This window comes from Argopecten irradians, chromosome 2 (assembly GCF_041381155.1).
Source record: "Argopecten irradians isolate NY chromosome 2, Ai_NY, whole genome shotgun sequence".
NCBI classification, from domain to species: domain Eukaryota; kingdom Metazoa; phylum Mollusca; class Bivalvia; order Pectinida; family Pectinidae; genus Argopecten; species Argopecten irradians.
In genome coordinates this window covers 28949143-28962165 of record NC_091135.1, presented here as the reverse complement: position 1 = coordinate 28962165, position 13023 = coordinate 28949143, and the positions used below count along the sequence as shown (strand labels likewise).

General features: G+C 35.1%; 1 long non-coding RNA gene across 1 annotated transcript; it reads left to right on the top strand.

Moving 5' to 3' along the window:
- Positions 1–2032: 2032 nt before the first annotated feature.
- On the top strand, positions 2033–8146 carry LOC138315054 (uncharacterized). Its single transcript, XR_011207456.1, has 3 exons — positions 2033–2266; positions 6711–6845; positions 7058–8146. It is a non-coding gene; the product is annotated as an uncharacterized lncRNA (long non-coding RNA).
- The last annotated feature ends 4877 nt before the right edge of the window (positions 8147–13023 follow it).

Below are 13023 nucleotides of genomic sequence, written 5' to 3'. Positions count from 1 at the left end.
GATGTATTTAAATACGCCACAGCCTGGCTACATATAAAAGGAAGGATTATCTGGCCAATAATGAAGCGTTATTGATTTTTAGAATAATAACCAATATCACCAATATACCTGAATTTACTTTCCACATTGCTTGTTATTTACGCAGAAATTTATATTTGGAGTATACATGTATACTCATGCCATTCATATTGATTTAGTAATATATAAATGAGAAAGATTGTAACTTGTACAATAAGGGGACACAAATTGTATACGCCACCGTGGTCGAGTGATTACGATGTCTCAACATATTACCACAAGCCCTCCACCTCTGGGTTGCGAGTTCGAATCTCATATGGGGCAGTTGCTAGGTACTGACCGCTAGTCGGTGGGTTTTCTCCAGCTTTCCTACTCCAACAACATACCTGGCGCGTCCTAACTTGGCCCTGACTGTTAATAGGACGTTAAACTAACTCTTGAGGTGATACCTCCTGTTAATAAACGAGTGAACATGACATTAGGAACTATCATGACGTATTACTATTGAATAGTAAATTGTTGTCCTACAATTGTGCAGTTGAGGAAATCAAGTCGACAGGGTTTAACACATGTTTATGTTCCCAAATAACCTCACCGTTATGTTTACATACGAAACGTCAGTGTGACCAGATTCTACTTTAGAAAAACATAAACATCGAGTCTTTGTTTTACCTTGTCATGCAAGTTACGGTTGTATAATGTAACTCTTATACAATATGGTATATGAAAAGTTATCCTGTGATGGAGGCAAAACATTCAGAGTTGTGGAAATCACCTTTAAATCATGAATATAGCATTTGTTCTTAATACAGCATTATCACTGTGCACACATAGCATTATAACATTGCACAAGTGAATAGGTAACAACTGGCTAGACTAGTTTATCTTATTTATTTGTAGCAGCACAGCATAAACATTTGAAAACAAGAATATATACAGAATAAAATTTGATTTTTCGAATGTAAGCAAAAGTTTCATCAAACACTTTAGAAATCATAATAAGCTAAATTGCTTTATGTTATAAATATTGTCGTATCTCTCCTTCCTTACGTCTCCCTCGACATTGCCTCACGCAATTGGAGTGTGTTGCTATGTGTCTTCGGCGGCATGCTTCAGTAACATACCTCAGTCCCCAAAAAACACACACATCGCACTTCATACACTCATGATATCACATACACGGAAGGCCGTCCTTAAATGACCCTGGCTGTTAATAGGACGTTAATATGTAATCAAACAATCAAATGTTATTCCACGTTCAGGTTATTGTATAAATAAGTGGGGTGTTGGATAAATATAGATCCTCTGATATTTCATTTGTGGAATATGACTTTCCGGGCTTTTGATTGATCACGATTTAGAACTTTGACCCAAACTAATTTTATTTCTCAGTGTCGCAACACAAATTTTTTTACGTCAGCAATAATCGAATGACGTCATAGTCCGCTCGGTGCACGATTGAAGATCCAGAAATGATGCACATGATGTTTATATGCTTGGATTGACCTTTGTCACAGTAGTTTGACGATTATTTGGCGGGAAGTGGAGGTCACTTTGCCGTAAACATGCCTACGTGTAGTTCGACAAGGAGTAGTTTATTGTTCAATACCTCATGAACCTATTTTCTTTATACAAAAAAGATTTTTTTAATATTACTGGCATATCCTTACTGGCTTATGTCGGCAAATAACGTTATCTTATTCTGACCTTGTACACGATTTAGTTGTGGATAGAAACAGGTCACACATCTCTGGGTTAATGAATATAGAATTTATTTCACACTCGTAAATTTTCTTTAACTTATAAAGGACAATCGTTAAAACTCGTGCCTTTCGCAACTCACTCGTTGTGTAAAACTCAATATATCTTCCTCAATCTAATCAAACTTAGACTTATAATTTCGTTCAATAAAGCGTAATATAGAAAATCGTAATGGGAACGGAATTACAAGTCTAATTTTAATTAGATGGTATATTTCTATTAATATTTACACGTATCACAAAATTTACAAAATCCATTTTGATACAAACAACTTATATAAATGTAATAAATCGTGTCCCTACCCTGGGACAGACTAACTGTTGATGACTGCCTGTTGAAATGTGTATATACGACAGGTTATTATATATAGGTAGACTAACTATATAACGTCGATACACAACTCACCACCCTGTTATAGACCCCGACTTTATGGCAGTGACCATGAAAGTTCTCTCTATCGTCCTATTCGGATTGTTACTGGTATCCGGTAAGTTGATATACAATATTGTATTTATATGTGAAAAGGACCATTATGATATTTTGTTAGCATTATGCGAGTGTAGTTATTTTGCTTAATTATGACGGTTCTATAAATATTGTAGTTAACGCAAAATGGTACGAAAATAATGCATTTAATGTTGTGCATGTTTGAATATTTTTATAATGGTAGTTATTTAAACCATTTCATTTTATGTGACATCATTTTACATTAGCCTTTTCGATTTGAATAGGTTGAAATACCTATCGTTCTGATTTAAGTTATTTATTAATCCTGTTGGACACTTTGTTTTCAAAACTTCATCTACTTCTAATTAAGCCTTTTAAGACATAGTGCTAAAAGGAATTTAATCAAGTTACCGAGACACCATTTAAAGGCTATTGAAGGCTACAAGAGGGAACTTGTGTCAGGTGAAATCAAGTACATTTTACCAGGAAATAAGATGTAGATAGTGCCTCTGTGAACATATCTTAACATTGTGTCTTACTTCATCAGTAAAAGACGCCAATCCAAATATATATTGAAACACTCCTTATATCTACTACAGTTCTGGTCATTTGTTCCTGTTTGTTACGATTTAACTTGTGTATTTTGTCAGTGAATTGTGACAGTGTCAGTATATTGATCGATCGCGAAACCGTTTATAAAAGACATATTTCATATCGTCTAAACAGTATTATGCATAACTTTATTTAAGCAATGCAGACCTTCAAATTTCAAACTTAGTTTATTGAACAAAAAAATGAATCCTTGTTTGGCTAAGTAACAACGTGATCCACAATACAAAAGGTATTTGTAAACTATGTACAGATTCGACAAAAATACACACTAAAAATATATATAAATAGTACACGTAAATTTGTATGTATGAAAATAACCTATGTGCCTGTACGTACCCGTGTGATCACCACCCGCTTCGCTTAATACTTGCTTATTCCAAAGTAACTGACTTTCCATGGTTAACTCCATAACTGTTTTCATATGACCAATCTCTGATAAGAGTTTTAAAGGATTTGAAGATTTTAAGTACGATTTTAATTGATCTTTAAAGATGCTCAACTGCCGACAGAGCATTAATGATATTCATTTGAACAGTAATGAGTGTTCAATCGTGTATATATGTCTTATATTCTTATTAGCACAAAAATGTAATGAAATAATTTTTTTTGCCTTTGGTGCATGCGCAATCAGTAATTCATTCCATATAGGATATAGTGACATGGAATTTTTCGGGGTGCAATTAATTGTTATTTTTTATATTTTTAACTTAACGTAAAATTTAGAAGCTCAAACTTTTCAATGGTGGTAATTGTGTAAAGTAAGTAACTTTTTTTAACTGAAGAAAAATACTAAATCGTATGCTCATGTTGTTCATAGTGATAAATACTGTTTGTCAGCGTTGGATCATCTTTAAAGAGACTCATTTATAAAAAAAAACGACGAAAATAAGATGACAATACATTAGCGTCGTCTATCAAAATCTATCAGACTGAGTTGACAAACAAACTTTGGGTCAAAGGTTACACGTAGAAGGGACGTTATTTAGAAAATATGTCCATAACCCATTGTGAAATTAAAAGATGTTCTGTTTCACTGTACGATTATATATATTATTTTATGTTCTTTCTCTTTATTACAATGGAAGTATGCCCTTTTCAAAGTGCTATATCATTGAAGCAAAAGGTACTGAAGCATCAATGCTTATAATTTATACATGACTTCACAATAGTGACGTCGACGTTGCGTATTGGTTTAGAAAAAATATCCATTGGAAGATCAACGGAATCGTACGTTTAAACGTATTTTATGTTATCGAGCAGTCGGAAAAAAATAATTATAAGCATTGATGTAACTATTTTTTTTTTAACTTTATCGGGTTATGAAATAAATTTTGTTTGCAGATTTTTTAAGAATCTGCTACGTGGATTCACAGTTTGCAAACAAAATTTGTTTCCTGCTCCGATGAAGTTAAAAACAATAGTGACATCAATGCTTAAAAGAAAATTATACATTTTAATGTATAATATCAAATGTGTTGTTTATTGATAAAGTATCAACTAAGGTTTGCTTTAATAAGTCATTAAAATCTTATTTTAACTATATTTCTTGTTTATCGTTTGTTATTTGCAAAAAAAGGTCGACCGGAAAACGGAAGCTTGAAAACGCGACGTTGTGGAACGACTTCGTCATGCAGCTGTTATCGTTTCTCGTCGTATATGAGTGTCATAATTTTAAATATAATATAAAAACCTTTCAAATTTTTTATTTTCATAAACTACAGTAAAACCCCTATAACTCGAACAGCAGGGGACCAGGTAAATAGTTCGAGGAATACGGGGTATTCGACTCATCCGAGGTTCGTTACTAGGACATATATATATATATCGACAGTCAAAATGTCCGGTCTCAAACTATGACAAACAATGCACGGCAATGACATTTTGATTATCCTATCTTTCAGCATTTTGGATTTTTTATTTAAGTTTTTTATTGATAGCAATATCAATATCAAGTTGAAAAAAACCCATAAATTTAGGGTTTGAAAATGCTTACGAGAAAGCCCTAAATCAAATGTCATTCACATCAGAGTAAGCGATCGTCATCTAGGTCAATGTACGGACATAAGAAATGATATTTATAGATGTCTATTTAGTAAATTTACGAGGAAAGTTAGTTACAAAATACAATTTACAGGATGTACTTTGCATATGTCGTTCGATATCGTTTACATCTTTCCGCAAATAACATTGTGTTAGCCTGTCGAATGAAACTAACAAAGAAATTAAAAAAAAACCCACTTTTATAATTAGGCGGACGTCAGCAATATCTTCCGCCTCTTTTGTCATTCCACATTGCGTACTTTTTATTAACACGGATCAACAACTTTCGTATTTTCGTATTTACAGCGAAGATTATTACGAGGGAAACATCAATAACTTTATGCCTTTTCTGAAATATTTAAATAAAGTTAGCATCAAACAACGACTTGCGATCGTGTAGGTAGGTAATAATGACACCGTTAATCTCTTAATTACCTACAGGCTTGACACGCCAAGTGTATAAACACAAAATCATGAGCAATTATCCATGTCGGTCGGTGCAGTCAGGTGTGACACAGGTAAAATAATCTCAAGGGCCGAACACTTGTTCGACGAATACATGGGTAAATACTATGTATTTGATGAAACGTGGACATATTTCTGTTCGAGGAATAAGGGGTATTCGACGAATAGCTGTTCGAGTTATCCGGAGTTTTGTTACATATATTATATAGAGAGACAGTCGGGACCGTACGACCAATTCGACGAATAGGGGGTATTCGAGGAATCCGGGTTCGAGTTAGAGGGGTTTTACTGTATTTTAATGTAAATATATGGATGGAATGTATTTTTCTAATTTTCATAGCGGCTATGAATAGCAGAAGCTATCTACATATCTTCCGAGGAGCGCTTACGCGCTCCACCGGATATGTAGATAGCTTTTGCTATTCATAGCCGCAATGAAAATTATAAAAATACATTCAATCCCTATATATGTCCTTCCGTCCGTTACCAATTCTTGTTACCGCTATTTCTCAGAAAGTGCTGAAGGGATCTTCTCGTATTTCGAATGTAAGTTCCACTAAGGCTCTTATTGTGCATACTGCATTTTGAGATGGTCGACAGACTGACATCTTAGATTTTGATAGTTGTACAGCTATTTCTGAAAATAGAAATGAAGGGATCATTCATTACAGTCAAAATATGGTCTACAATTTCATTTCACATTTCTATAGTGTAATTAGTAATTGTAAAGTGATTTCTACAGGTACATTTCCATCAACCATTCATAAGGCATACATTCAACAATTTTACAGAACACAATTGATGAGTTGTAACTAACGTTTATAAGGAATCTAAAGCCATTTGAATGCTTTTAACAGCTTAATGTGACCGGGTGTGATGTTTGGGGTTTTTGGTGGCATACTTCAGTGATATAGTACTATAAAAAGGGCAAGAGTTCCACAATACAAGAAGATACAACACAAGTGTACCGCGGTCTCCCAAAACACACCGCTCTTCATACACGCAACACACCGCATACATGGGAGGCCGTCCTTACATGACCCTGGCTGTAAATAGGATGTTAATTTAAGAAAAAAAAACAAACAATTAATTCATCAAACCTTACGGTTTTCAATAGACTAACGAAGAAAACATAACATGTCAAAATTTTCGCCCATTTACGGCATATATAACTTTAAGCACAGAATTACCGTTCTCTGTTGCCTATATTTAAATATTCCCCTTTATCGATTGTATATATTTCCATTACATGTGGTGAGACGTTTCAGGGTGACTAGACTAAGGCTCAAATAGATAATACGATGACCAACTCTGCATCTACATTTCTTGTTTAATCGGTCATAAAAACGGTGTTCAATTTGTAATAGGTGGAAACGCTGGAACAGATACAACAATTTGGTCACAGCTTTGGCGAACAGTTTCGCAGTCCTTATGGATGACGCAAGTGGGATGTGAGGAGTCTGGAGGCGTCTTTGTGAGGGGCACGTGCTACCAGCTAATTGGTAAGGACGCAATTTAGAGCCCCGTATTAGTAAGCACTTTAGTAATCTCTGTATCGCTATGTTAAACCATTCGTCTGTCAATCCTGACATATATATATATATAATACATATTTATGACAATCTTGGTAATTATAAAAATATGTAGGTATAGATATATTAACCACATTATTCTTCGTTCACTCTCTTAAATATTTGAAACCAATGTATTTTAGATCTTGAAGATATCCAGTCGGATGGGCCCTGAACGATGGAGTTCAAAATAGCAATGTAGTTCGGATGTTACAATGGAAGACATGATGTATGATTAGGTCGACGTTATTCCTGTAGAGTATAACTAAGTCATAGCCACAGTGGGAGCTATTCCTGGATAAGCTGAAGGAACTATTACTACAGTGGACGTTTTCGGTGAAAAGCATGTGAACGTTAGTGTTATTCCTGGAATAAACGACTACAACACGCCAGGAAAGGCTTTGCTAAAAGTAAAGTGTAGGATACATGCCTAAAGTTGGCGTTTGACCTTAGAGTTACTACAGGTGGACGCCGTAAGGAGCTGACAAAGCGTTTTATGTATAGCAAGAGGAGGTGTCACCTGTTGGCGCTTTGTCTGGGATAGAAAACAACAGGCATTCCCAGAGGACAATTCTCAATTGTATGATTTTAATTGAAGACATGACTAAAATTCAGCGAAATAGACTACTCTGATGCCAATACACGTTGATATTGAAAAAATGGAACGTTTAGCCATAATTTGCTTACATCTCCACTACATCAAGATCACATCTCTGGGTCGGGAGTTCGAAGTCCATGCAAGACAGCTGTCAGCAGGTACTGACAAGATTGTCTCCGGTTTGAATGTTATCAGTAAAATGTGACCGATGTGGTCAGTGCTTCTTCATGTGCTTGTCGATATGCTTCAGTGAAATGACAATATAAAAAAGGGCAAGAGTCTTATTATTAAAGGATATACCACAGCCTCCCAAAACTTACACACAAGGAACCTGGCTATCAAAATGACCTATACCAACCATCAACCAGCGACAAAGAGAACAATTACTGATATACGTACTTGACACCATTACCATGCTGAAAATAAACCCTACAGCAATAATGAATCTTATTTATTTGTTAAGAGAGAAACTTACTGTACTTTTGGTTGATGTTTAACCGTAACAGTATCGCAAAATTATGTATCCGTATAAAGTATGTAACCTTGAAGGGCCAATATTCGTCAGGGTAATCAAATCTTCTTGGATATCAACAAACCAGCAAGAAATACAATGTACCAGTTTCATCAACACAAATTATAGTATTTTGTCTTACTTGTACTTGGCTATTACGAAATTTGAGGTCATTCCAAATAAATGTTGAGCAGCAGGCACTTGTAAAATCGTGTTCAAGCTGAAAATGTCCTGTTGTTACATCGATTTAACATAGGTGAAAAATCACCAGGTGATCCGATTGTATTTATGGTATAGTGAAACGAAGGGAAGTAACTTTGGTTGGTCAGCGTATCTCCTTGTTACCGACATTAACCGTCATTTCAGATTTCTTTTCAGTACACGGGCACCTCGAGTAGGGATCTGAAGGCGATGGCCATGCCGAGGATTGTTATTTTGTTGTTGCTTTGTTAAATAAAATGGTACACCTGTTTAAAAAATGTCTTTAAACCTATTGGTCATGGAATGTGGCGAACACTTCTGTTCACATAGAATAACGTTATGTTTTCATCAATACCGCACCAAAAAATTCGAGTAAGTTGAATCGCCAAAATAATTTGTAATAACCCCAAGTCTGGGCTATGAATCACATATAGCACAGAATCCCAATCAGCAAGACAAATCTTCCTTGATCAAACTTGACGATACTCTTTATGAAATCACGCGATAGTACACGAGATATAAGCAAAATTGTAAACATGACGAAAACAGGTCCCTGACGCATTTAGGGCACTTGACCATACACATAGTCCCAGAATATTTTAATTGTGATTTTATTGATGGGTATAAAGTTGCAAGCTATAAATATCGGCGTCATTATAGTCGCTGGTACGTTAAATAAAATCTGTATTATCTATACAATGTACACATACCTTCATATAATTGTTTGAGGTATAACCATCACCATAGACGTCCTTTCAAAGTTAAACACTTGATTAATTTTAGTACAGATAATGAAATCATGGAAACTTTCCATTAGTTATTTAGTAATCGACACTTTGTGTAACTGTATAAAACCAAACAAGAAAGTTCGGAAAATAAAGTTATCATTAACAGCTAGATATACTATTAAAGGGCATGCAGCCACATCAGCAAATCAGCTTTACAGGGCATATTGTTAAAACAATCTTTGTCCTGTCACATGCCCACAAAGTCAGCGAGTCCATTAAGGGGATATCCGTTTTTCTTGCATTTTTGGAGCTGGTATAGACAAATGCTGAAAATCGAAAACGTTGTATAAAGTACAACTGAAAGTAGACAGTGTCTCATAATAGACAGAAGTATTTTTTTGTGTCGCAAACAAATATTGGATTAAATAGTTTGACGGCTCACTGGGACATGCATTAGAAGCTTATTAGCCTAAGACTAAATAATATCAATTATCTTAATGTACAGATCTTAACAAGTATATACATAAGAACTGTACAAAACTAATCGATCTCCGATAACATAGAGTGATTCAAGGGAAATAACCAAAGAAAAACCACGCTACGTAAACAAAATCAATACATTTTCTTAGACGTTAACCACTTTAAATGTAATTACTATCTAGAGTAATGCATTAATCATATTTGTAAAAATATGTTTGCCATATGCTACCATTCATTCCCAATAGTGAAATTCGTTAAAGCCATTAAAATTGTAAAATCTCCGAAAAAATAACTATACGATGTAGAGGAAGATTAATCGATATATGTTAGAAATAGAATACAGACAACTGATAAATATCATATCACCTGTCCTTATATTAGTATAGGTCACCATTGGATCATAAATAATTCTCAAGTTACAGAACAGCGCATTACCTTCGACATTACGCTGTTTTATATATTATTGTTTAAGTTGTATGGTCTGTGACTTGCTGTCATTTTGTTATAAAAAACATTTAAAGTGTTTTATATTTTTTTCTGTCTCCATCTTAATTTTAAACTTTCATATTTACTGGCTTTTGTAAAGTTCGTATTCGCAAAGTTATTAAATTTGATTATTGATTTTGCACGCGTACACGTTTAAAATAGCTTGGAAGCCCTCCACCGCTGCTCGGTGGTTTTTCTCCGAGTACTCCGGGTTTCCTTCTCACGTCCTTATATGACCCTGGCTGTTAATAAGACGTAAAACTAAAACCAACCAAAAATAGTAACATATATATTTGTAGAAACAAAGACATTACTTTAAAAGTGGAGTGACAATTATGTTTATTAAGTTACGAAGGTATTGAGTGATAAGAAGAGTGATTTTTTTTGTTATGATTAGCCTCATCAATAACGTTTCAAAAAGGAATTTTCAGGTTATCTGACAAATTAATGAGAAATGTGAGATATGTTTATTATCGGCGGCAGGCTTCAGTGATATACACTATGAAAAGGGCAAGAGATCCACTATACAAGAAGACACAACACGAACACACGGCGTTCTCCTAAAACACACAACCTGCACTTCACACTCACAAGACATCACATCCACTGAGACCGTCCTAACATCACCCTGATAAATAAACCAAACCAAACTAATAACAAACCTTAATCCATTATTTACGGCAGCACAACTTAGAAATCAAAAATATAGTAATCTATTTTCGTTGTACAATGTAAATTAGGAAAGCATTTTCGTGCAAAAAGATTTCACATACATTAAAAACACGCGTCTCGCATCCTTTGCATGAATTAAGCGGACGTGAATTTGATAATAAGGTTTTGCTATAATAAATTTGTTCTCTATAAATAAAATACCGAGTAATACCTAGTTGTCACTACTAGTTTTTCGTTATAAAAAATTATATTCTTAAATCAACGCCCTATACTGTGAATGACACTGATAGCGTTAAACGTATCATTAGTCACTCGAAATGTATTTTTTTAAAGAAACGTGTAAAGCCTTCAATTATTGCTATCCTACAGTATTCTACAAAAGCTTTTTATGATTTATTTTCAAATCCGCTAATTTGAACGAAATACCATCAAGACTCAAGGAACATGGACGCTTTTGTTTCCATTTTGGTCACATTATTGCATTGATCTATCGATCCGTATGAGTTTGTTCGTCGTAGTGGGTTTACTAAAATTACTGCTTCGGTAGTGTTTACATGTTTGAGAAACCTTTTAAATGAAAGGCTATGCCCACACGATGGCCATTACCGACTTCATTTTTGGCGTAACTGGAAATATTCATAGTCATGGAAAAACCCTGTCTTGTTTCAGCTTGGTAGATTATGACGTAACATGTTAGTGTTTATTTCATAGTTGAATTGCCCATTGCATAGTTTGTACAGATTTTACTGTAAAAGAAACATAGTTAATAAGTTTAACGTCCTATTAACAGTCAGGGTCATGTAAGGACGTGCTAGGTTTGTCGGTGGAGGAAAGCCGGAGTACCCGTAAAAAAACCATTGACCAGCGGTCAGTACCTGGGATTCGATTTTTGTTTGTTTGTATGATTAATTAACGTCCTATTAACAGCTATGGTCATGTAAGGACGGCCTCCCATGTATGCGGTGTGTTGTGTGTATGTTGTGCGAGGTGCGTGTTTTGGGAGACTGCAGTAAATTCATGTTATGTCTTCTTGTATAGTGGAACTATTGCCCTTTTTATAGTGCTATATCACTGAAGCATGCCGCCGAAGATACCAAGCAACACACCCCACCCGGTCACATTATACTGACAACGGGCGAACCAGTCGTCCCACTCCCCGTTTGCTGAGGGATTCGAACTCGCGATCCAGAGGTGGAAGGCTTGTATTAATGAAGCAATCATATATGTAAAATAGAAAATGAAATGCATTGAAAGGTATTTCATAATCAAAGGGGAGACATAATCGCCAACGTGTAATAAGTAGAATGTCCACAGTTCAAATACTTTCTAATCCGTTATCCATTGTCCGTCATTAAATCCGGACCAAATTTTACTACTAATCTTTTTTTTTTCAAAATATACTACATATTGTTTTCATCATATTAATTTCAAGTTTTGTGCATATTTTCTACCGGCATAGTTAACAACCATCTTAGAATTTACAGTTGAAACATTTTACGATTATTCCACAGAGTGCATCGAATGGATTATAGTCGAAATTAAATTGAACAGTAAGTTTTATAGTCATTACATGTGTATAAAACTCAAATTACCGATAAGAAAACGACATTAGGAAACCATCCTGGATTTTGAGTATTTCATCAATGCTCAAGTAAGGTTTTGTTTTTCTAAAATGCAACCACATTTCAAAGTATCTAATAAAAACAAGATGCCCAGATGGCCTGTATCGCTTACCTGGTTTGTTATGCCAAGTAATGTTCTGCATACAGGATCATTGTTTCTTTTTTGAAGGAATTAAAAGATTTAACTCTAATTTCCCTGTTGGGCCCAACTCTTTCTGCTCCAGTATATCAGAGCCAAAATTTATACAAATTATGTTCCCCTTTCCCAGAGGATGTTTCTGCCAAATTTGGTCACAATCCAATGCAGAACTCTATAAAATCCCATATAGTAGTGTTTTAAAGGAAGTACTTCTATTTTCATTATTGAGCCCTGTTCCTCCTGCCCCCCCGGGGGGGTTGGGAGGGGGGGGGGTTCAGAACCAAAGTTTATACAAAGTCTATTCCCCTTCCTCCAAGGGTGTTCCTGGCCAAATTTAGTTACATTCCATACAGAACTTTCTGACTAGTTGCGAATTGAGGAATTTACCTCCATTTCCCTATTGTCTCCTGTCTTCCTGCTCCCAGGGGGGTGGGGGGAGGGGGTCATAGCCATAATGTATTCAAACCCTGTTTGCCTTCACCAAAGGATATTTCTGACCAAATTTGGTTACAATTCATGTAGAACTCTATGGCTAGTAGCGACTTAAAGAAAATATTGACGGACGGTAGATAGACGCCGCGCCAATATATAAAAAACTACTTAATATTTACCCCACAGCAATATTTTATTCGCCTAACATAAACATACAACTAGAGTGGAAACGAATATCGG